This window comes from Pezoporus flaviventris, unplaced genomic scaffold (assembly GCF_033815535.1).
Source record: "Pezoporus flaviventris isolate CSIRO_AGI_PZ_B2104156 unplaced genomic scaffold, CSIRO_AGI_Pfla_v1 ptg000007l, whole genome shotgun sequence".
NCBI classification, from domain to species: domain Eukaryota; kingdom Metazoa; phylum Chordata; class Aves; order Psittaciformes; family Psittacidae; genus Pezoporus; species Pezoporus flaviventris.
In genome coordinates, this window is record NW_026892555.1 from 86,628,481 (window position 1) to 86,651,986 (window position 23,506).

The following is a 23,506-nucleotide window of genomic DNA, read 5'->3' on the forward strand; positions in this document are numbered from 1 at the left end:
GGAGGTACTCTTCATTAGGGACTGTAGTGACAGGACAAGGGGTAACGGATTAAAACTTAAACAAAGGAAGTTTAGGTTGGATATAAGAAGGAAATTCTTTCCAGTTAAGGTGGTGAGGCACTGGAATAGGTTGCCCAGGGAGGTTGTGAATGCTCCATCCCTGGCAGTGTTCAAGACCAGGTTGGACGAGGCCTTGGGTGATATGATTTAGTGTGAGGTGTCCCTGCCCATGGCAGGGGGGTTGGAACTAGATGATCTTAAGGTCCTTTCCAACCCTAACAATTCTATGATTCTAAGGTGTCTTACATTGCATAGGCACTGATGATCTTCAGGGGTATTCTCCAGACATGAGATAACATCATGGGAATAGGCTGAGAAACTGAAGGAAGGTCATTCATATGGCTGCTAAAGTCTGCCAAGACCAAGCATACATTTGAAGGGAAATAATTATCTTCATAATTGAAATATAAAAAGTATTAGAAGAATAGTGGAATAAGATTGTGGTGTGCTTACTTCTCATTGTCGTATCACAAACAGTGTAGGCTGTTACATTATTCCCAGGAAGCAAAAAGTGAGAGAGAGCAGGTCAGTGCGGACCATCCTGTCAGACAGTTAGTTTCTGCCTACCCCTATTGGTTTTGGTTGGAATGGACCTTAAAAATCACGTAGATATTCTCATGTATATTATATTGTATACAATCTAATATACAATATTGTATATACAATATGCAATATTGTGTATATATACAGTTTATATATATTGTATATTATGAACATAATTTTTATAGCTTGATAATACAAGTTATACATGCAAAAGTCCATGGGACCTGATGAAATCTATCTGCAGGTCCTGAAGGAGCTGGCAAATGAAGTTGTTAAGCCACTGTCCATCATATTTGAAAAATCGTGGCAGTCAAGTGAAGTTCCCAGTGACTGGAAAAAGTGAAATATAACCCCAATTTGCAAGAAGGAGAAAATGGATGACCCAGGGAATTACAGACCAGTCAGTATCACCTCTGTGATGGCAAAATCTTGGAGCAGATTCTCCTGGAAGGCATGCTAAGGCACATGAAAAACAATAAGGTGCTTGGTGTCAGCCAGAACGGCTTCACTAGGGGGAAATCCTCCCTGGTCAATTTGGAGGCCTTCTATGAGGGGGCTATGGAACTGATGGACAGGGGTAGAGCAGTTGATGTCATCTACCTGGACTTGTGCAAAGCATTCGACACTGTCCCACATGACATCGTTGTCTCTAAGTTGGAGAGACATCAATTTGATAGATGGACCTCTTGGTGGATAAAGAACTGGCTGGATGGCAGCACACAAACAGCTGTGGTCAATGGCTCAATGTCCGGCTGGAGACCAGTAATGAGTGGTGCTCCTCAGGGATCGATGTTGGGAGCAGTCTTGTTCAACATCTTTGTCGGTGACATGGTGTTCAGGTTTAAACTCAGCCAAACAGTCTCTCTCTCACTCCCCTCCGTTCCCCCCCCCCCCCCCCCCCCCCCCCGCTGCCGGCAGGGATGGGGAGGAGAATCAAAAGAATGTAACTCCCACGGGTTGATATAAGAACAGTCCAGTAACTAAGGTATAACACAAAACCACTACTGTACTGCTACCACCAATAATAATAATGATAAGGGAAATAACAAGGGAAGAGAATACAACCGCTCACCACCCACCGACCGACACCCAGCCCGACCGAGCAGTGATCTAACCCTTCCAGGTAACTGCCCCCAGTTTATATAGTGGGCATGACGTGCTGTGGTATGGGATACCTCTTTGGTCAGTTTGGGTCAGGTGTTCTGTCTCTGCTTCCTCACGGCTTCCCCTCCTCCCTGGCAGAGCATGAGACTCACAAAGTCCTTGGTCAAAGTAAACATTACTGAGCAGCAACTAAAAACATTGGTGTTATCAGCGCTGTTCCCAGGCTGAAAGTCAAAAACACAGCACTGCACCAGCTACTAAGAAGCAGAAAAACGACTTCTGCAGCTGAACCCAGGACACATGGACAGTGGGATTGAGTGCGCCCTCAGCAAGTTTGCTGATGACACCAAGCTGTGTGGTTTCGTTGATATGCTGGAGGGAAGGAATGCCATCCAGAGGGACCTTGACACGCTTGTGAGGTGGGCTGATGCCAACCTCATGAAGTTTAACCATGCCAAGTGCAAGGTCCTACACCTGGGTCAGAGCAATCCCAGGCATAGCTACAGGTTGGGCAGAGAAGAGATTCAGAGCAGGCCTGCAGAGAAGGACTTGGGGGTGATGGTCGATGAGAAACTGAACATGAGCTGGCTTCAGTGTGTGCTCGCAGCCCAGAAAGCCAATCGTATCCTGGGCTGCATCAAAAGGAGCGTGACCAGCAGGTGGAAGGAGGTGATCCTGCCCCTCTACTCTGCTCTTGTGAGACCTCACTTGGAGTATTGTGTACATTTCTGAGGTCCTCAACATAAAAAAGACATGGAACTGTTGGAACAAGTCCAGAGGAGGGTCACAAGGATGATCAGGGGACTGGAGCACCTCCCGTATGAAGACAGGCTGAGGAAGTTGGGGCTGTTCAGCCTGGAGAAGAGAAGGCTGCATGGAGACCTCATAGCAGCCTTCCAGTATCTGAAGGGGGGCCTATAGGGATGCTGGGGAGGTACTCTTCATTAGGGACTGTAGTGACAGGACAAGGGGTAACGAGTTAAAACAGGGGAAGTTTATATTGGATATAAGGAGGAAGTTCTTTCCTGTTAGGTTGGTGAGGCACTGGAATGGGCTGCCCAGGGAAGTTGTGAATGCTCCATCCCTGGCGGTGTTCAAGGCCAGATTGGACAGAACCTTGGGTGGCATGGTTTAGTGTGAGGTGTCCCTGCCCATAGCAGGGGGGGTGGAACTAGATGATCTTAAGGTCCTTTCCAACCCTAACTATTCTGTGATTCTATGAGTTACATATGTAATATAACTACACAAATTACATAACTAACTAAAGCAATTGTTTTCAACAAGCGTGTGTAGCAAAGTTGGATTGTGGTGATGATATATGTATCTATCTGTTACATTCTGTGTTGCAGTACTACAGTTCTAACTTACTCAGGATCCAGCTAAAGTTTATAGTTAAAAAGAGACTGAACAAGACTCTCTAAAAACACCGTCCTTCCAAAACATTCATATAACAACAAACCACCGTAGTTATTTTAATACTTTTTGTATCTTTTGGCCCAAATTTTAATGCTGATCCTTCTTAGAGTAAATATATGTTTCAAATCTGGCCATAGCACTCCAAATTCCATAGGGAAATCAGAATGTTATAAGATCCTCAGAAGAGACAAGAGAGGAGTCAAGTCCAGGGAATGACCCAAATAAAATAACTTGTACAACAGGAGTGGAGTCCAGTTGCAAGCCGAAGTGTTTGCAGACAGGCTAGCACCAGAATAAATAGGTGGCTTATGGTAACATGCTGAAGCCATGGAACACGAACCAGATAGTGTGAATTTAAGTCTTGCCATTTTTAAGAATTTTTATGAGTGTTGTTTGCATTCTGCAGGAGCTCTTTCAGGAACAATTGCCCTAAAACACTGATTCAGGTTTAAGTGCCAATATTTCAAAATGCTTTATAATCAATATGCATACCCAAGGTATTCTGAAAATTGATGTCCCTAGCAAAGGGGAGAACTAAAAGTACAAGTTTAAGATACTTTGCTTCAGTTCGTCCTTCTGCACAAAGGAACTTATTTTCATGGGCAAGATGCTTGATTACATACATAAGTGCATTGTCTTAAAAATTGTAACAGTAGGGACTGAAGCAAAATTACTGGTAAAAACTTCAGTTCGTTTGACTAAGGCACTTGCAATATGCACTGCCCACAGTACAACATCTTTCAGCTTTAAATGTGTTCTGAAGTCTGTATACATAACTGAATGCTGGTGTGTCCAGGCAATGAATCATATTATCCTGCAGGAAAGTTATGAGACATTTAGTCCAGGCATTCCTCAGATGTAGCTCTCCTCAGGAAATAGCTGATTTTATTATTGAAAGTGCTTTAAATTCCATGTTGATAGTGAAGTTGTTTGGAAAACTGATAGACTTTAAATGAGGGTAGGTGAACAGGTGGAGAGGTTGTCTGAATCCCCAAGAACTAATGTGAGGATCTCTATTAATTTCTATGAATTCCTTTTAATGCACCTCCTGTCAGTATGTGTGAGCTATTCTGTATTTACTCTAAAGGGGCTAAGGTCCCTCTCTTAAATACTATCCATTCAAAATCAAGTAAAAAATCTAGGTCTCCCCCATACAGTTCTCTTACTGCAATGACGAAGAGATGTTTGCCTCATGGGCCATCAGTTATTGTGACCTTTCCTGTAGTCCCTCTTAGGCTTCAGTACACAAACCTTTCTCATGGTGGAAAAAACAGCTTAAAATGTTTTTACCCTCCCTTCCCTGAGCCATTCATTCCTGCTTTTGCACTGGAGTTTTCTGCCCAGTCTGGCTATGAGGCTGTGTTATAGCCTGGACCAGGAATATTGTCTAAGGTTAAAAAAGAATCTGTGGGGTTTTTACCCTAATCCAAGTTTCTGGCAACAAGCAGAGCTGAAGTGTCATTGGAGAGCTGAGGAGCAGTACTCGAATTTATGTTCTGAAGTGAGGCTGTGCTAGCACATGCATTGTCTGAACCTTGAGGGTTGTACATTTCACCTTTGCTCTATTAGGTGCATGTCTGTAGGCTTCTTTTTCACTCCTCAGCTCCATAGTTACTACAGCTTTGTTTAAAAAATAAAATAGGGTTACATTTCAAACTGTATGAAAGCTGACTGACATAAGTAAATCATGGCAATACAGCAGATATATAAGTAATGTTAGTGTTGTGGCATCCAGTTTCCACTGGGCCAACTTTCCATCCCAACTCAGGTGGAAAAATTATCACATATAAAAAGTTTACTTAATCAATTTACTCAGCTGTCTGATTCAAATGCTGGTTTCTCAGGTGGCCTCAGTTACAACCTAAACCATCCACTATCTATCAGGAAGCTTTCATGTGACATCCCACATGTAGGTCCCACTTGTGCATCCTCATTAACAATGCTTTACTGAAAAGAAAGAGATTGCCACAAAACTTTCAAAGGTCAGCCTAACCAGTGGTACTTTACTTTATTGCTGAATGTGGGCTGTACCTATACTTAAAATCCCTGAAAATCAATACTGCTAATAAAGCTTTTAAATTTAGAGGGACCGAAAAACAGAGGATTGAATTTAATGCTAGGGAAAAACTGACAACAAAGGAGTGATTGTTGTTCTCCTGTCAGTATTTCTACATGTAGAAATGTATAATGCATGGGACAACAAGGAACAGTAGCTTCATTTAGTATTTAGATTTTCCTAAAACATTGGGCAGGAATGTGCCAAGATGCTTTGGAGGGGAAGTCACACAAAGGAGCTGCGAAACAGAAGAGTGTTACCATATTTAGCTAGCAACTCTCTCTAGGCTTTTCCAAAAAATGCCATTTGGCCTAATAATTACTGTGTGAGTATTTCAAGGAAGAGTAATAACCTTGCCAAAGTCAATTCTTTGCCCAAAATTACTGGAAGGTATCATCTATAGTTAGTTTTATTATAACACAGGAGAAAAAATCCCATGAAGGTTTTATGTTATGCTTCAGAAGAAACTTCCCCCAGAAGCTCAAACTGAAACAGACCTTATGGAAAAGGGTAAGTCCAAATTTGAGTCCAGATGGCTTTTAAGTTTTTCAAAATAACAGGCAAGTGAAAACAAACTTGTAATGGAACGTGTCAAGCAGCTACTGAGGCTGCCTATAACAAAAATAACCTTTTTAATTTGTATAGCTTGAGATGAGGGTTAATCTATGTATGAATAAATTCTTCCATGAGCAAGGGGAGTACTAAGGAAGCCTGCTTTTGTATTGGTTTTATCCCTAAACATCCACGCCACAGTAACACGCCTTTCCCTCAGTGGCGACAAGACGGTATTAACTACCTTGCTGCTGATTTTCACTACATTTTAAGGAACTGTGACACCTCTATCCTTCTCTTAAGTCTGTCTGAAAATATTGAACAGGTTTATAGGTCATTAGAGAGACTCTAATAACAGATATCACATAAGGTATAATTTCTCAGGCTACCAAATATAAGCACTCTTTCATTTCCAAAATAAGGCATTTCCTTTTAGAGTGCTTTATAATACATAGCTATGCAACTGCTGTAATTCACACAAAGGGCAATTTTAGTCCATGTAGACAAACACTTAGGATGCAGTCAGGTAACAAGACCCAAGCTGACAAGATCTTGAGAAGCCAGGATGCTTCTTAAGAAGCCATCTATCAGCAAAATGCAGTAACTGACAGTCTGCATATTCTCAGCTATGCAAACGTAAATAAGTTAGCATGTAACTCTCTTAAAATAGAACTAAAACTGTTGTAACAAACAGCTATACAATATTTCTGAAGTAAAATGAGTATTTATTAGTGACTAAAGCAATGTCTCCCCCTCACCATTATAGCTATAAATGTTAGATGGCTACGAAGCAGGTTTTTTCTAACCCTCACTGGAAAAAAATATTCTACGTATTCTTTTCTTAACTTTGCTCTGAGGGGCCTAATAGATTTACTAATAATATTATAATAATAAATAAATATTTAATAATAGTTAAGTGATGGGTTCTTTCAATGCATTTATTCCAAATTGTTGTGTTGCTTAAAATACTAAAATTATTGAGATGCTCATGTGTATTTTTAATGCTGGTGAGGGCCTTTAAATTTGGCAGTAAAATGGCTTCTGTGACAGGTATGAGCCTTTTGTAATCTCCCTGATGAACTGCCACAATGCTAAGCCCTTTATGAGAACCACTTTTTGCACATGCTCAGCAGTGGCTCACCGCAGTTTTCAGCTACCGTCTCTTAATTAAGAGTCTTTCTGTGCTGAGGTGCTGAGCTGGACATTCCCTGCCACTGCCACTCTAGGTTGCTGGAGAGCACTGCAGGAGCAGGCATCAGAGCTGAAAACAGGAAGACTCTTCTCTATGGTCGTGGTGTTCTTTTACTGCCAAATAAATACTAGAAAAAGAACCTGAGTGAAATAGAGAAAGAAAGTAAAATCCACCAGCCTGAAATGCCAAAAAAATAGTAAAAGCTTGGACTGGAGGAGTTTGGGTAGAGTTTGGGGACCAGGCAGCTGGTTGTTGTTGTTGACAAATTGAGAAAAGGAAATCAGTTTCAGGAAAGGGAGATCTGGGACTAAGATAGCTAAGGGATGAGAAGGCTGAAACACAACAGGAAGTTAAAGGGGAATCCTGAGACTAAATGAAGAAACTGGAGCAAGAAGTCTGAGTTGGGGGAATAAAAGATTGGGACAGGGGAACTAGCAAGGAGGCCAGTGAAGCAGGCAAAAAGCTGGTGGAAATTGATAGTGGGACTGGGAGAAGAAACTGTGATCGTGTGTGTGCTTGACAAGAATTAAACAGAACAGGGAATAGGGAGCAAGGGCAGCCTGGGAATGGCTAAGTGTTCTGACCAGAGCAGGAAACTGGTTGTGGGCCACAGCCAAAAACTTAGAATGGGAAGTGGGGGGGCTGGAGCTGCAAGAAGAATCCTGCCACTGAAGACATCTATTAGCTTGGCAAGAAGTCAATGACAGAGAGACTATACTAAGATTATGACAAAAAAGAAGAGGACTGGCAAGACAGATATGAGTGGATGGGGACATAAACATCTAGCTGTGGTGAATAAAGTCCTGTGCCTACTAGATCACACCCTGGCAGCACTTTGAGCCAAATCTAAGTTTCTTCACTGTCAACATTCTTCTGCTGTCAGCCAGTACTTGTGGAACTCATTACCATCTCATAACGCCTCAGTATGTGTTCTTAAGTGGATTTAAGACCATACTGCCATTGAAAAGGATGAACATGCATTCCCTCCTGCCTCTGGCTGCCCTTTTCTTGCTTTAGCACTAAGGAGTATGGACCCCCAGTAAGAACCGATGCAGCTCACAGATCTAATCAGACCATAGATACTATTTTGCAGAGATAGCTTTCAGTAAGATCAGCAAGCTGATCTGATTTACTGTGTTTCTACATGATTACTCATATCAACCAAAGTTAAAATGGCAGAAGCTGCAGAAGAGACAGATCGGAATGCAGGAAACACCTCCACTCCCCAAAGTTTTTATGACTACCTGGTCCTACATCAACTTAAAACAGCCTGAAATGATGCTTTCTTTCCCCTCTATTGGTAGACCATACGGAGGTGGATAGCTTACTAACAATTAGTTACTAGCTGAAATGGTAAGAACCTCTTTTCTGTAACTAGAAAATTAAACCCTGGTAATGAACAGTAATGCTACAATCTGCATGACGCCGCACAAGGAGATTATAGAGTTTTGTATGCTCCTTTATTTCTCTAGAAAAAAACTAAAAAGAAAAGCTGCATCAACACATTATGAAACTTGTAAGATATATCTGAGATAAAGATTTAAAGTTGTCCTTTAGAAAAACAAAAAGTATGCAATTGTATAACTAAAGGCCGTACCATAATGTCTATAAAAATAGAGTTCCATTAAGGCAACTTAGAGGTTTTGACGTCACAACTTTCATAATGTTCTTTAATATTTTCTGTGCATGTGTAGTAGTACACAAGCTGTTTTGAATCTCTGCTTAAGTATTTTAGAAAGGCTGAGGAAAGAGAAGGGAGAGGCATGTGTGTTTTATATGTGTAAGCAGGCTAACTAAGGCCTCCATAGCTGAGAGTGAAATGAAAGGCACTTACATCATACTGTTTTCCTGCAATAAAACTCTAAACACACCAAGGATTCTGGAATATTCCCTTCGGGTTGCTTATTGGCACCTGCAAAGCAAAAAGAACTCTTTGTATTGTATTAATTATAATGTCTCTGTACCACCATGGTAGAGCAATAGCACTTTCTTTTTCACTCTGAGGCAGAAAAGTCAGTTCTAGCCAGCTTATTTAAATAACTATATCAGTTACCTAAAATTCCATATACAAAGTTCATGTTACTGTGCTCATAATTTGTTTGAATTGTATAAATGTGAACAAATTTTTAATAGTTGTCAAGGGAGAATGTGTAAGGCTTGCAAAAGATGACCCCAAGTTCACAGAATCACTCTGCCTTTATAGGAAGTGGACTTTGGTTTGGTAATTAAATTCAAAATCAACAAAGTCAGAGAGGAAATGTTTCCTTTGTACAGGCGTATCTACCTGGAGACTGTGTGCCTGCATAAAGTGAGTTTGAATACGGTCAACTGGCAGCTGTATTTGCAGAGCAGACTTCTAAGAATTATCTGGCTGGTTGCATTGGTAGACCAGATCTGATGTCACCAAGGGGACTCATAGGTGATGGTAGTACTGTCACGTTGGTCACAGCCTGGCTCATAGCAGAATACTCAACCAGCTAGTTGCACAGATAAGCTGGTCTCGACATAAGTGATTTTCTTTAGACTGGAACAGACAACAAAAGACTCTCCCTTTGCTACTCTTGATAACCACTTGTGAGGTTCATCATATATGTGATGGAATGTTTTTGAGCTGGTTTCGCAATTTATTTTCCCCACTTTTCTTCAAACAAAAGATAGTTGAATTCATGTTCTCAAAGGATATCGCAGATGGAAAAAAGTAGTTTGTAGTGATGACTAAGAAGGTTTAGTTTCAATTTCCAGAGCCAAAAATTAACTGGATGAACTGGAAGTGGGAGGCTTTAGGTCTTAGTGATATTTTGCTTTTAAGCAGAGCAATGGGATAGATTCACTTCAGCCTTTGTTCCTAGCACAGGCATCTGGAAGAGGCGTTATCTTAGGACTTAGTCAAGATTGTGAGTTAGCATCCCTTTCCATCAGAACCTTGTGCTAGTGTGTTAATTGGGGAAGATGCTCATTTTGTTGTTGTTTTGCAACTGCTACCTGTGATATATATGATTTATGTGACACAGACTTAATACGTTTATTTTGTGGCAGACTACACATTGGAAGATCAGTGCAACTGAATGTGTATTGACCAAAAAACCACATTTGTTATTATAGGAGCTTACAACAAAAACACAGCCAAAACAATTTTGTGGAATGCATAAAGCGCTTGAGTGGATAAGGAGGAAAATGCTTACACCAGTCCGCACAGATTGTCAGCATTACTGGAGGCCCTCTGAAATGGTAGTGGAAATACCCGTGAATATTAGTACATTTTAGAAGATGGTTTCACTGCTAGAGGAGTTGCTTCAAGTGAGTAAATGCCCACTTAACTAGGAAAAACCCCTTGACTTTCACACATTTGAAACGTTTGTTTAGCTGTAACTAGAGACCTGATTCTGTGGGTACTACACTATCACAGAGTGAGATAGCAAAGGCTCCAGGGAAAGTATCACCAAAAAATGTACTTGTTTTTTGCCATGTGTCATTATTTTCCATAAACGCATTGCATTAGCTGATAAAATAGACTGAATGTGTCACCAAACATGTCAGGCTCACCTGCACTTGGAGATTACGTCTGAAGATTAAAAAAAAGATCATCAGAAAATCTCTGAAGAGCAAATTTGACATTATTCATACTTTGAAAACCATAAATGCCAAGGCTATTTGGCATAAGTGTATAGCAACTTGGTGGTATGACAGTGATGGCAATCTCTTCTACATATTTCTCAAGTCACTCTATACATAGCAAAAGTATGAAAAATCCAGTGTGAAAGGAGTCTTGGTAATAAATGATCTATACCAAGCTGGATTTGAAAGGAGGGGGGGGTTAACAATTAATTCTCTGGTTAGGTTTGTAAAATAACATGAGATATGTTCTCTCACCCCTGTGCAGTTATAAATTAAACTGAATTAAAATATGCTGTCTGAGCAAAATCATATAAAGTGGTAGCAGTGTAAGCTTCCACAGATTGTTAATGACTCCTGAAGTGTAACTGAGTTGCTCTAGAATTTAATGGACTATGTTTCCGAGTTCAGAACTATCACCTCCTATTTAAGATGCTGCAGTCTAAGGTGAAGAGGAAGAAAGTATCTGAAAAATTTATCCCTCAAATCACAGCTGGAAAAATTAACTTTTTTTCTGTGAATGTTGTTATTATTGCTGCTGTTGTTATTTTTATTGTTATTATTTCCCTTTGGATTGAAAAGATTTCATTAAATTTATTGTCGACTAACCGCCAGTTGCAAAGTAGGAAACAAAAGTAGAGCCTTACAGAGCTAGTAAGGTTCTCAAAACTTAGAAGTGACTGAAAAGTATACACAATGAAATCTGACTGGGTATGTTCAGCTATGAATCTAAGTCAAAGCCGACCAGTCTGAGTCATTTTTATATCTCTAATGACTCCTGTCACTAATTAAAAAAACTGTAGGAATCCATTTACTTGCATGCAGGAGAAGAGATGAGAAAGAATTTAAACAAAGCCAACCTGAATCTCGATGACAGGATTTGTTTCACAAATGGCAGGAACTCAGGATTGGTACCAAAGAAGACAAGGTAATAGAAAAAATGTTAGAAAAAATAATAGAAAAAAGAAAGAATAAACACCCCAAGAAATTACAAGAATTGTCATCAAGCACAGATACTGAGCTTTTGGACTGCGGATGTTAGTTGACTACTCAGGAATAAATTATGTTATTACTTGATTATTCCTTATCAACCTTTACCTTAGTGGATACTTAACAGCCAGAACTTCAAATTCCCCAGAGGGATAGAATTTTCTCCCTCTTTTCAGGCATGTGCTTGTTTTCTGGAATAATAGCCATGTGGGGACTTTTTATTTTGTTTTTCCTTCCCCAAAAACATTTATAATTCCCTAACAAGATTTAAATAGAAGTTGCATTACTTCAGCAAGCCTGAATCAGCAGGGCATTAGTTTTCATGTTGAAGACTATTTATAGTGAATGGGAAAATCCGTGTATATGCATAGGTGTCTTTCTTTAAGGTTTATGTTCCACTTACAACAAAAATTGTTTCCTTTGTATCCTAAGATGTGAAACAAATTCTTAGGTTGGGCAAGTCTTCAAAACCCAAGGATCCTAACAGCTATGCAAATAATGTTTTAAATATTTTTCAATGTGTCAGGAATAGCACAGAGGCTGGTTATTCATCTTCACCTTCATAAATTTCCTCCATCCCTTGAGATTCTAAATTAGCTGACAGGTTTGAAAATTCTTCTCAACCAGTTGGACAGAAAATAAACCTACTCCTGCCTTGTTCACTGCTACATTTTCATCATCTGGACTGTAGTTGTGTTTCATGTCACTGAGAAAGTACCCATGATGAAAGCTAGGAAAGGCTCTTATGGAACAGAATAAATATGGTGGAAAGCAGACTTTGAAAATATATACACATATCTTCAATAACTGTTGCATTGTTTCATCTCTGTTGAGAACATTCTTCCAACCATTCTCCTCTTCAACTTTCTGAAAGTAAACTGGTATTATATTTTCTTATGTGACATTTCCATGATGACACCAAACACGTACTTTGACCTTAGAATATCAGATAAATGTGAAAGTATTGTAACCAGTTCTCTTTCGTTTATGTTCCTCTGTTTATTTTTGCCAGATAGTGTTTTCTTCTTACACAATGCAATAGGAATGTAACTGTGACAAATGTGGGTGTGCCTTTGAGTAATTTTTTATGCTGTATTTGGATCTGGCCTTAATATAAAGTTTCTGTGCTATACATAAGGCACTGGACATGTGATTTTCAGGTCTTTGAAGTGCATCTGCACTTCCAGCCAGGTGACAGACACATACATATGGACACCTGGGCTAACCTTCTGTGGATGAGAGTATTCCCATAATGGAGTGGTAGTTTATTAATATCCCCACTGTTTTTTTTAAATCACTCCTGTAACTCAGGTTATTTGACCTGAGATACTCTTTCACAGTTGATTGTGTCAGTTGTTAGAGGTTGCCTGTCCCTGGGGATGAGGGAGAATGATGAGAGACATTTGATGACTATCAGCATGACTATGTTATTCCTGCGTATCCCTATGAAGTGGATTGGTTCCAGCTGGATCTTAACCAGAATTAAACTAATTATGGGCTTCGGCTCTTTGGTGTTTCTAAAATCCCCTTTTCTCTCATATTTTATTCCAACTGCTAAATAAAGATGCTTTCTTCTAAGGGAACTGTTTGACAATATCAAAAGAAAAACAGGTGCCTGAAACCAGTCAGATCTGCAGGATAGGCATTAGTATATACAAGATAGTGCTTGCCTCCTGACAGAAAATAAAAGCAAGATTGTACACAAACACAAGCCCAGGATCAGACAAGTCAGAGAGGAGCCAGAGGTGAAGTCACTCCTGTAACATTGAAAATGACATGTTTGGATTCTGATAAAAGCTGATACTGACTGCTATGTACTCTTAGGCCTACAACTCTCTGCAAGAAAAAAACAAAATCCAACCACCTTTTGAGTTTATTACCCCTTGAATAGATATACATTCTCTGTCTGAGAATGAATACTTCTCTAGCAAAATTATGGCTGCTGACTCTTAGAATTTGCATCATAAAAATTTGACCCTTTGAAGTCAATGAGAGTTTTATCACCTGACTAATGGAGTATGTAGATGAAGCATAAAAATCTGTTTTGTCATATTATATGCAACTTACTGATGATTTTCTTTAGTATGTTTCAAGTATGCTGAAGAACAATTAATGCAAAGAATAGGACTTGAAGTAGGCCCTGAGCCCTTAGCTTCTCCTGATTTATGCAGAAGCAGGGAAGTTCCTTCTGTGATGCCACCTCCAGTTTCCTTGACACGTTCCACATGACAGATTCTCCGAATAGAGCCAGGGAGTTAACAATCACTATTCTCTGCTCTAGACTTAGATACTTTTTATAGAAATATAACTGATTTCTGATACATTTTTGATGGTTGACAGGGATTTTTTCCTTGCTGTTCTGCAGAGCTTTGAGTAAAAAGTCTATTCCCATGGAAAGTATTGGTGTTCCAGCCTTTGTAAGTGTGGAAAATCCTTTATTACACTTTAAAATTCACATATACAGAGACAATTTTAAGTGGTTCTGAGGTCTTTTGCAGATATTACTCTTAAGTCTTCATCTTAGCTGCTGAACCTTGAACTATTACAGTCATGTTAATTTCGCCAGCCTTTATAGGTTCAAAAGATACAGACAACAATTGCAATACTGGGGTTTTTTTTTCAATTGTTAAAAAATATTCTTCAGGTAGTTCCTCTCTTTTATATGTATTATATTGAAAAAAATATAACACTATGATGTGATATATAAAGATGTTATCTTCTGTGCTCATTTGGGATTTTGTATGAATAATTAGTAAATATTCTATTTCTGAGTAACAGAGTCATCCCATGTTTATTTTCAAAAAATTTTATATTATGTAGTGTTTATGCATGCCTGTGCTGATCTGAGACTGCATCTCTGGGGAGTGCATTCCAGGCGATGTTACACTGATGTTATTATAGCAAATACAGATAATAATGCCTATAGTTAATGGTGCTCAACACGCTCTATTACAAGACATGTTACATTGTTATCTTTGCTGAGTTTCAACCATTTTCAGTATATGCTTTTTGATGAATCCTCTCAATATTTTACCTGAAAAGATTCAGTTTGAGGTTGTGGTTTTTTTTCCCCCAGAACAATGTTCAGGAAAAATATGTTCTTTGAATAGCTTTTGTAGTGTCTCGTTGGGGTGTGCCAACAATACAACTTGACAGGTGCTTGACTCCTTGAGGAAGTACCCACTGGAGTGTCCTCGTATCTCCTTTGCTCACTTCTTTTCCTTACTGTTGCATAGGGATCTACAGGTAAGATTACAAAATGTAGATGTACGGAACTTTTAACGGCAAGAATTCCTTTCAAATTACAGCAGTGATCATTTTTGGAATTTCAGTACGCCAAATTGACATAATAGACCAACACGGTTGACAGTTTTTCAGTTTGATTAGATGTGACTTTAGATCATTTTTTTTTATTAACTTTTTAAATTTTTTTTTAATAATAATTACTATTATGCTGCAGCATGAAGTTTTAATGCCAAAATGAAAGACAGGCATTGTGCCTGTACTAATGGTTGACCTCTAGAGGAAAAGTCATTCCCTATTGCATTGCTGTAGAAAGACTGATAAAAACATATCCATGCCCTGCTAAAACACAATCTCCTTGTATAAGGAAAATGAACACAGTTCAAGTCACCATACAGGCTTGATGGCACAACCTAGTAATGTCTGTACTAGTGAATTAGTCTTGTCTATTGACAGCAAAGCTTGACTAATGATACCAAATGATTACCAGTTAGAAGCTACTAAAATTTAACAAAGCAAATCCAGTAGAATTCAGCCTATCCTAATACAGGCAAACTTCTGGAACAAGGCCTTTTGTTCCAGTCCTGCCAGGCTAAACAACAAGGCTATTGACTGTATGTGCCAGCCTTTGTTAGTGGGGGCTACCTGGAAAGATTAAAATTGCATGAATCTGCAATTTCAGACCCATTAATTCTCAGCTGTAAAATCTCCAACTGTAAACTGACCCAAGAAGAGTAGTCACGTTGACTTAAGCTTCTATGTTAAAGGATCATAATGCCATGGTCTAGCCCTAGGAAATAAATTTTTTTCCGGTGCCAGTTCTGAATAAGTCTCAAGAAACCACAGCTTAATTCTGATCTTTGATATCACCACAATTATTGCAAAAGGGCATTAATCTACCTATGGACCACCAGTCCGATCTATAAGCCAAATGGACAACTTCAGAGAAAGATAGGAGAGAAAATGAAAGACATTCAGACCACTACCTCTTCCACTTTATCACACTTTTACTAAGCTATATACTGACATGAACACACTTCCCCAAAAAGGAACTGTTCACAAACCACCTCCAAGGAAAGACATTCATTTTCTCACTAAAGATTCTTTACCTTCTGCTCTCCTTCCTTTACAGAAGATAATTTCTTTTGTTGTTGCTGTTCAGGCTATATTGAATTCACAGTCAAATCTGCAGTCTAATGATGAATCAAGTAGATATTATACTTTCCCTATGCTGAAAAGCAGCTTGCAGTGAAGCAGTTTTATGTGAAGCTTCTCAAGCACCAGACCTAACCGATTAGCATAACATTCTTATATACATGACTAAAACTTTTGGTAAGAGGTACTAGTACAACTCAGCCACACTGCAGTGCACTGGATAGACCTACTTTATGATGATTACAGAAAGTCTAAATTTAATCCACTGTATAGAAAATGTTCCTCTGGATATTCAAGGGAAATCAAACCCTGGATCCCACGTATCTGCATCTGTATTCCCAGTACTAAGGGGAAGCTGCAGGGCCTGTTGAATTCCAAGAGGCAGCTACAAAACCAGAGGATCAAACCTAAGCAGATGATCCCATGGATGTTTGTTTCTTTGTCATTTACTTCAGAAAACATGTTGCAGTCCTGTGAACTTGAGGAAAGAAAGGAACACAAGCTGTAACATTCTGCCAGCAACTGTGGCTGAGACATCGCCACAGTATTTGATATTCTGACATCACCATGATAAAATAAAATTGCTCTTCCAGTCACAGAAAAATACAAGGTTGAATCTTGAAACTTAAAGAAAAATGTAGATCTTTGGCCAATTTCTGATCTCAAAACTTTACTGTTGGATCCAAAATTTCTTTTTGCTCATAATAGTGCATTTCTGTTGCTCTAGAAGATAACTTTCCTTTGAATTTCTCAGTTTTCCCTTCTTCAGTTATTTAAGGAGAAAAGATAGTTAAGCTTCTTACTTTTCTCCTCTGAATGGAAAAACAATTGGTGTTTTCTAGTGTTTCTACAATTCAGAAGGAATACCTGGTTCTTTTTCAATATCTGCAAATGTCCTTATAATGGAAAGCAGCTAACAGTTTACCACCCAGACTAACTTTCTCTTCACTTGGCACACTGGTTATAGGATTTTGAAAAGGCTTGATACATCATGTTGAGGAAAAAAGAAAAAAAGCTGGAGATTTTTAAACTCTGGAAAAGCCAACCTGTAAATACCATACTTGGAGCCAGAAAAAAAAAATCTTTTATGAATAAATCTCCTGCATGAGCTGTATCCCAATATCTACTTCATTAAAAATCTGTAGGGCTTGCTATATCCTCTATAAAACTACAGAATTTCACCTGTCTCTATTCTCCACATATGTACTGGAAAACTGCATTTAGTCATGAGAACATAAGTTACAGATTCCAGAAAAAAAACAAAGAATGGATCTCTCTCAGACATGGTACCTACATTTACATCAGTTCTCCACCTACTGCTTTCTTAGCTTATGACACTTCCTTTCAAAAACTGAAGAGGACATCCCCTAATTCAGTTTTCAGGTTCAATTTTCTTCATTTCATAATGATCTCTACTTGATTATGAGAACGAGCAAACTGTTATGGCTGATCAGCCAATTGAAGTGTTCCCAACCCAACTGTTAAGCTAGGATTTTGTTTTCTTAGCTGTTTTATAAACTCATTCTCATCCTCACCAAGGCAAGGGAAACTACATTCCAGTGGTAGAGAGCTCTACTTTGAATAGAGCCAAGGAGTTCAAGGAAGTAGCTACAACTTTTTATCTCTGATGTGGACCTAAACATCTAAACCCTGCTGGTGACCCATAGGGTGAGCTGAAAGTGTGAGCAACATGACTATACAAGATCATTTTTATTTTAGATCATTTTACATTTCCAGTCTGGGACTTTTAAACATAAACTTCTTTAAAGTTAGGCAATACTTTTATACCTTCACGGTCTATGTGTGTTCTCCGATCAGCTATTCACATTAGCACTTCTATGGAGATTTTGCCTTATTCAAGGCACAGAGGGCCTTCTAGGAAAACATCAGGAATGTGTAGCAGACAGATTTACCAGGGACATAAAGAGATAGATATTAATCTCACCTCTGTTACCACTGACTGCATGGCTCTCATACTCACAGCTATCTATGTCTGTTTCTGTATACTGATGGAAGCTGTCAGTTTTAAGGTTCCAGTTTCATGTGTTGCAGAACTAGAAAGGTGGGTGGTGGCAGAAGCAGGAGAATGGAGGAAGATAAAAGCAGGTCCTCTAGATGAAACATGCATTTTGTCCTGTGAGATTATAATTTAGTCATACTTTCATTACAAAGCTCCCATTTGATACTAAGCAAGTCATTTAAAACACGTAAGTCATGGATGGCTTCTATATATATTTTTTGAAACTCAATTCAAGGTACTGGGTACCTAGCTGGTGTCACAGAAGCATCCAGTATTTACATTTCTGACAAATACCAATAAAGATGCCACTTTTAAAAGAAAAGGTACTATATTCTCTGAGGTACTTAAATCTAGGCCTTTTTAATTGAAATCAGAGAAATCAGTGGACACCCCTGACAATATTTACTGTAATTTCATGTCTCAGTTTTAGAGGGGGAGAGGTTGGATGATAATACAAACTCATTTCATGGGCAGAAGGTGAAGATGAAAAAATGGTTGTTAAAAAAAAATATTCCAATAAGTCTATCATTGAAGTACACAACGAAACAGGGGATCATCTGCTAGCATTCTTTGAAAGTGCAAATTTGCAGAAAGAAACTATGTCGTTATCATGAAAGACCTAGGTAGAATCATAGAATCATACAACAGTTAGGGTTGGAAAGGACCCTCTAGTTCCAAAACACCTGCCATGGGCACGGACACCTCACACTAAACTGTCTCACCCAAGGCTCTGTCCAACCTGGCCTTGAACACCGCCAGGGATGGAGCATTCACAACTTCCTTGGGCAACCCATTCCAGTGCCTCACCACCCTAACAGGAAAGGATTTCTTCCTTATATCCAATCTAAACTTCCCCTGTTTAAGTTTTAACCCATTACCCCTTGTCCTGTCACTACAGTCCTTAATGAAGAGTCCCTCCCCAGCATCCCTATAGGCCCCCTTCAGATACTGGAAGGCTGCTATGAGGTCTCCATGCAGCCTTCTCTTCTCCAGGCTCAACAGCCCCAACTTTCTCAGCCTATCTTCATACGGGAGGTGCTCCAGTCCCCTGATCATCCTCATGGCCCTCCTCTGGAACAATCCAACAGTTCCATGTCCTTTGTCCTTTTTATGTTAAGGACACCAGAACTGCACACAATACTCCAAGTGAGGTCTCACAAGAGCAGAGGGGCAGGATCACCTCCTTCGACCTGCTGGTCATGCTCCTTTTGATGCAGCACAGGATACGGTTGGCTTTCTGGGCTGCGAGCACACACTGAAGCCAGCTCATGTTCATTTTCTCATCAACCAACACCCCCAAGTCCTTCTCCACAGGGCTGCTCTGAATCTCTTCTTTGCCCAACCTGTAGCTGTGCCTGGGATTGCTCAGACCCAGGTGTAGGACCTTGCACTTGGCATGGTTAAACTTCATGAGGTTGGCATCAGCCCACCTCACAAGCGTGTCAAGGTCCCTCTGGATGGCACTCCTTCCCTCCAGCATATCAACGAAACCACACAGCTTGATGTCATCAGCAAACTTGCTGAGGGCACACTCCATCCCACTGTCCCTGTCACTGACAAAGATGTTAAACAAGACCGGTCCCAACACCGATCTCTGAGGGACACCACTCGTTACTGGTCTCCAGCCGGACATTGAGCCATTGACCACAACTCTTCGTGTGTGGCCACCCAGCTGGTTCTTTATCCACCGAGTGGTCCATCCATCAAATTGATGCCTCTCCAATTTAAAGACAAGGATGTCGTGTGGGACAGTGCCAAAGGCTTTGCACAAGTCCAGGTAGATGACATCAACTGCTCTACCCCTGTCCATCAGTTCCGTAGCCCCATCATAGAAGGCCACCAGATTGGTCAGGCAGGATTTCCCCTTAGTGAAGCCATGCTGGCTGTCACCAAGCACCTTGTTGATTTTCATGTGCCTTAGCATGCCTTTCAGGAGAATCTGCTCCCAGATTTTGCCAGGCACAGAGGTGAGACTGACTAGTCTGTAGTTCCCCAGGTCATCCATTTTCCCCTTCTTGAAAATGGGGGTTATATTTCCCTATTTCCAGTCATCAGGATCTTCACCTGACTGCCATGATTTTTCAAATGTGATGGACAGCAGCTTAGTAACTTCATTTGCCAGCTCCTTCGGGACCCGCGGATGGATTTCATCAGGACCCATGGACTTGTGCACGTTCAGGTTTTTAAGATGGTCACAAACCAGATCCTCTCCTACAGTGGGCTCAAGGTCTTCATTCTCACAGTCCCTGCATCTGTCTTCCAAGACCTGGGTAGTGTGGTTGGAGCATTTGCCAGTGAAGACCGAGGCAAAGAAGTCATTAAGAACCTCAGCCTTCTCCAAATCCAGCGTAGCCAGTTCTCTTGAGAGCTTCTGGAGAGGGCCCACATTGTCCCTAGTCTGTCTTTTATTTGCAATGTTCATATAGAATCCCTTCCTGTTATCTTTCACATCCCTAGCCAAGTTTAATTCTAACTGGGCCTTAGCTTTCCTAACCTGGTTCCTGGCTTCCCGGACAACATCCCTGTACATTTCCCAGGCCGCCTGTCCTTGCTTCCACCTTTTATAAGCTTCTTTTTTCCCTTGAAGTTTCTTCAGCAGCTCCTTATCCATCCAAGGAGGTTTCTTGTCCCTCCTGCTGCACTTCCTTCTCGTTGGGATGCAACACTCCTGAGCTTGTAGCAACACCCCTGAGCTGTAAATAAGGTAAGGTATGATGATGTCAGTCAGCAAAAATTACCAAGAATCTATTTATAACCATAATTACCATTCTTTTCTTTGTATATTTAAATCTGATTGTATTACTGCCTTAATCTAATCTAGAAGTCATAGAATCATCATAGAATCACTGAACGGTTTGGGTTGGAAGGGACCTTAAAGATCATCTAGTTACAACTCCCCTGCCGTGGGAGGGGACACCTTCCACTAGACCAGGTTGCTCAAAGCCACATCCGGCCTGACCTTGGACACTGCCAGGGATGGGGCAATTACAGCTTCTTTGGGCAACCTTTTCCTGTGTCTCACCAGCCTCATAGTAAAGAATTTCTTCCTAATGTCTAACTTTAATCTCTGCTCTGTCAATTACAATCCATTCCCCCTTGTCCTATCCCCACATGTCCTTGTAAGAAGTACCTCTCCAGATTTCTTGTCAGCCCCCTTTAGGTGCTGTAAGACTGTTACAAGGTCTCTCCTAAGCTTTCTCTCCTCCAGACTGAACAAGCCCAACTCTCTCAGTGTTTTGCAAGTCAGTGAAAGTAATGCCATAGAATCATAGAATTAACTAGGTTGGAAAAGACTTTTAAGGTCATCAAATCCAACTTTTATCCCATGTTTGAGCGTGCGTGGAAATGTCTTAGCAGTTTAGAGAATTAGGAGGCTCTCTCTTCTAAATTTTAATGTAAAGAACCTTGTTTTAACAGTTGCTTCTTCAGGTGATCCCATTTTCCTCAATGTGGCACAGAACTAAAACTGTTTTTCTTCCTGAAATGATCTCTGTTCAAACTGCTCTCATCACAAAATTGGAAAAACAGTCCTCAGTTTTGTTGGAAGATATGGATAGCAAGAAACACTTTTTTTCCTAGGATTTTTATTTCTTCATTTGAACTTTAGCATCTTGGACTACTCGGAAGGCGAAAGGCCAAGATGGAGGTGAAGAAGAGGTGAGGAAAGGAAGAGGGACAGAAATGAGGGAGAATATCAGAGGGCAAGGATGAGCTACATCCTGGGTGTTGAGATGAGGACAAAGGAGCATAGGATCAAAAAAAAAAAAATATTAGGTGCAAAGGAATATTATGTATTTCATATCTAAGCTGTCAACATACTTTGGCCAGTATGGAGTTTTAGATTATCCAGTAGGTTTAGATCAAGGAAGCCTGGAAACATGAGTAGGATTAATCTCAACTATCTTTAGGCAGTTGTGGAATAGGTGCCATACTTCCAGTTGGTAAAAATTGAAAAAAAATAAAAAATTGTTAAAGTCAACAAAGTGAATCAAATTTAGACTTCAATTCATCTGATCAGACAGAGGTGTCTACTTTAGGATGAGATGAAGCATGCTGTGAATTCCGTTGACAATGTTGACTAGCTTTCCATTGACTGTGAAAAGATAGCATAGGATGATTTGATCAGATGTTAATGCCTATAGCATAGACCATCACATTTAGCCGTATCGTTACTGCCTTTCGAAATCGTTTAGCTAATCACTGACTATCTCAGCTACTAAATCCTTCATTTTCAAGCCCTACTCCCAAATACTAAAAAGTAGTTAATCACCTTAATATAACTGATTGTAAGTTATTGATAGTCACTTTATTATCATGAGTTATGACCTTGTATATAAATACCTGCGTATGAAACAAGGCCATGATCCCTTGGTTAGAGCAAATCATGGAGATAGAGAACCATTCCCATCTAATACAGATCTCTATGGTGTTTCCAGTACCATAAACTTCCAGCCAGCTGTGGCCTGCCACCATTAACTATCTCAAATTCAGCTATTCCACCATCCATGAGGATCTTCATAGACATTGCAAGGGCATACAGTGAGGTCAAAATGGAGTTGACCTTTCAAATGAACTTTATAACATTATCTTATGTACCTTAGAACATTCTTTGTTCTGCTAAATAGAAGAATGACTGTCCTCCTGACTTTACCAGGACTGTCACTGTAGGTGATTGTCCACTTCAAACTGGAAGTGCCATGTGTGTATGGTAATGCTTCCCACTCAGCTGACATTGCTCAATTCTGTCCAAAGCTAGATTAACCAAGGCTGTCTCAAGCACCTCTTAGAAATATTTGCTGCCACTGTCAAAACTCAAACTGGCCTGGCTTTCCACTTTTCCTGGACTGCTTCCTTACTGTATTCCATACAACTTCTCTACTAGAAACACCTGTATGCAATGTTAGTAAAGCCATTTAGGAAGTTGGCATGAAGATGGCTTTCAACAACCAAAACATTGTTGAAATTGACAATCCTGCCTTAGTGAGTAAAGGTGAAATACCTTAAGAAGCAAGAAGGAAATGGTGATCTAGACAATTCACCATAAAACCTTTGGAAAACTTGACTTTTTTCTAGTGAAAGCAAGATGAGAGCAAGCTATCATGGAAGTTAGTGAAGCGAAGTCCAGCTGGAAAATCTGGGCACCACTATTGCATGGTATTTTATAACAGCACAGTTGATTCTCCTGAGAAGTCTTATAAAGCAACAAGGACAAAAGGTTAGAATAGAAACCAGAGAGGAATTAAGTGGCACAGCAAACAATGAATATATGTAACAGAACTTCTTTCACTGAAGATGAAATATGGAGTGTATTTGAAATGTTAAAAATTAGTAATAGCTCTGAGCTTTTGTTGTTTCCTTGAAATACTAAAATTAGAGCAGTACTGATGAATTGTGGTTTTTTTTTAGTCACCCAGAAGATCAAAATACCTAAGACCTGGTTTACTGCAACAGTAAGACCATTAGTAAAAATGAAGATGTTCTATTCTTATGCCGTTCAAGCAAAGTAATGTCTTTAGCAACCACTGCCGCCATCTCTTCGCTAAAACATAAGTACCTATTACCT

The 23,506-nt window shown here is 39.9% G+C and overlaps 1 long non-coding RNA gene across 1 annotated transcript in view; it reads left to right on the top strand.

Moving 5' to 3' along the window:
• The window catches only part of LOC133267253 (uncharacterized), a 70,162-nt gene that overhangs the window by 46,187 nt on the left and 469 nt on the right, over nt 1-23,506 (top strand). Inside the window, exons 2-4 of the long non-coding RNA XR_009742689.1 lie at nt 5,603-5,689; nt 13,891-13,942; nt 23,350-23,393. This is a non-coding gene — a long non-coding RNA (uncharacterized LOC133267253). The remainder of the gene's footprint in view (nt 1-5,602; nt 5,690-13,890; nt 13,943-23,349; nt 23,394-23,506) is intronic.